The sequence below is a fragment of the Rhipicephalus sanguineus genome, chromosome 8 (genome assembly GCF_013339695.2).
Source record: "Rhipicephalus sanguineus isolate Rsan-2018 chromosome 8, BIME_Rsan_1.4, whole genome shotgun sequence".
Taxonomy (NCBI): Eukaryota; Metazoa; Arthropoda; class Arachnida; order Ixodida; family Ixodidae; genus Rhipicephalus; species Rhipicephalus sanguineus.
In genome coordinates, this window is record NC_051183.1 from 126,102,770 (window position 1) to 126,105,562 (window position 2,793).

General features: G+C 40.7%; 1 long non-coding RNA gene across 1 annotated transcript; it reads right to left on the reverse strand.

Annotated features, from left to right (window-relative positions):
* Positions 1-221: 221 nt before the first annotated feature.
* LOC119402352 (uncharacterized) lies at positions 222-2,093 on the reverse strand. Its single transcript, XR_005185760.2, has 3 exons — positions 1,954-2,093; positions 1,068-1,202; positions 222-545 (listed from the first exon to the last, which is right to left on the reverse strand). It is a non-coding gene; the product is annotated as an uncharacterized LOC119402352 (long non-coding RNA).
* Positions 2,094-2,793: the final 700 nt, after the last annotated feature.

Here is a 2,793-nt window from a genome sequence, read left to right on the forward strand (position 1 = left end):
ATCATGCACGGACACTTAATTTCTCATTTACCACAACAAATGAGCCAGACTTTACCACTCCACGACAACCAGCAGTATCAGCCTATAAAAATATTGAAACAGATATGCATTCCCATTAGCCAAGCTAAGGCTTCCATTATTGCAGCTGGACTTGATTGTGCTTATACCCTGGTTTAAAAGCTTAGTTTATTTTGCTGTTGTAAGTACCACCACGACTGATTTTTACACACCTGCCACTGCCACCATTTCTTTCCATCCAAGAAATTGACAGATATCCCACCTTACGCACACTACAACATTTTACGACATATTTACTGAAGAACCGCTAAAAGTACGGAATGCGGAAAAGGCTAATAACAGAAAAATGAAAAGCCTACCAGTGTTATCAGTGCATATTTGGCATGATTACCCTTCAAGTAATCATCAATGTCAACAAAGTCCATTTCGCGGCCGCAGGTTTTTGACACAACTTCTTTTGCCAAGCGCAACCGTGCCAACATACTTGACATTTTGTCTTCAAATCGAAGCTCTGCTTCGATGGAGATCTGCAAACATAAAGTGATACTCCTTACAGCAGCAACAAGGGTAATGAATATGTCACTAACAGTCGATACTGTGAGACAGACACATTGACTATCCCCCCCCCCCTTTGGGTAGAGCAGCAGAAGAAGTAGTAATAATAATAATAATTGTTGGTATTTAACGTCCCAAACCCACGATATGATTATGAGAGATGCCCTAGTGGAGATCTTGGCCACACAAAAAAGACGGGGACAAAGGGAGGTACGACGACACCACTCGTGTAGTCGTACCTCCCTTTGTCCTCGTTTTTTTTTTGTGCAGTCAAGATGTCGGACAGTAAGCACCAACTCGGTCAAACCCAAGTTCTCCTGAAGCCGTAGTGGAGGGCTCCGGCAATTTCAACCACCCGGATTCTTTAACGTGCACATAAATTTAAGTACATGGGCCTCAAGCATTCTCGCCTCCATCGAAAATACGAAAATGCTAGCTCACTAGCTAAATATATATTAGATGCAACAGTTTTTGATTCTTGTGTTGACACTTACAATGTCTTCATTCAGAAAGTAGCATGGCAAACATGGTGGAGGACTCAGTTTCCGTTCACTTAGCGAGGCTCGCAACAAAACAAGCATCCTTTCCTCGTCGAAAGGACCAGCTGGACTGGCCGCTGCTTGAAGGACCTAGAAAGTAAGAGCATATGCACTGCACTTACTCTCAATAAACTTTTTTCTCAACGAACAAAAGACTAAGCTGAGTACCTTTCAGCAACCGTCACTTAAGAACAATCGCTGTAACACAATTACCACTTCATTGAAATCTATGACATTCAAGTTTACACAAGAGTAGATGAGAAAGTTATGCACTATTAAATTCCTTTTCCAATGATTACGTTACAGTGAAGCTAACAAAAATGAACTTTTCAAAAAAAATGTTTCAATAAATTTTTCAGCGTGGTTTAATGTATTTCCTTAATGTCCCTTTATAGCAAATGATACTGTTGTGAGCAACAGCAGTGCACATGACAAGTCACATGCCACAGTACACAGATCATATTTTAGTTCCTTGTTAAAATTCAACCAGTGGAAACATGCTTTTTTATAGACGAAATGCTCTAGACCTGTGTAACTGTATCGCAGGAGCCGTCCCGAATAATAGTTTGAAAATAGTGTAGCTAAATTTTCTTTCATATCGGCACCGCCAGCTAAGAGCATTCGTGTGGTTTGGTAAAGCTATTATTTTTTTTCTTGAGCTCTGTTAAAACGATAGCGACAGTAAAACATGTACAAACAAATTATGCTAATGTTTTTGTGTCCCTGTTTTCTTGTCTGCAGTGAAAAAGAAAGCATGAAAAGCAGCAAGCGATGTTGTGTCCACTATTGTTTGGGGCAGTTTTAAGAAACACATTACTCCAATTTTGCAATCAAAACTTACTGAAAGTTCTGACAATGCCACAGCAGCATCCAACTCTTCTGTTATGTCTTCATTTTCAGCAACCTGGGCCTGTGAGGGTACTTTCTTTGCTCTCCTATAACCCCTGTGCCGCCTTGCTTCCGCCAGCCGTGAAATGAACACGCTCTGAATTGGGCAGTGTTGCATGAACCAGCTTTAAATTACATACGTAATAAAGAATACCAAGAATGTATGTGTGTAAAAATTGGAAATGTGGAAACATGTGAACTATTACGTCTGTAACAGGTACAGACAAAAGAACGGGCAAAAACAAGCGGCTTGCTTTTTCAATTGTCCATGTGGTACCTGTAATGTGCAATACTTTTTTGTAAAATCCAGTCAGTTTTATGGACTTGAAAACCAACACTGCTGACAAGTTTTGTAGTAAAGTGCTGATCATCACACACAAGCACCTTTAAGGCAGGCTTAAGATAAATTTTTCTGGAAGTCACACATGCTGGTATTCTATTGTGATTAGCATTCTTTGGCAATTGCACACAGTTATAGTTATGTGTGTTTATTAGGGGTGCGCGAATAGTGAAATTTCACCTCGAATCGAATTCGAATCGAGTAATGCCGAATAGTGGCCAAAATATCGAATATCGAATAGTCTATTTACACGAAATGTGTACCGCCATTTGCGGCAAGACAAAGAAAAAATCAGGGACGCTACGGCGTACCGACAGTTTATTACGCACTTGTTCGGGAGTGGCTTTTGTTTCAGTTTTTATGGGTGCGCAAGCATGTTGATAGAAGAGCCGCCATTCCAGTCAGCAGCGCCACTCATAACCTCCTCAGAGAGGGGGGTACGGTATCAGTTTT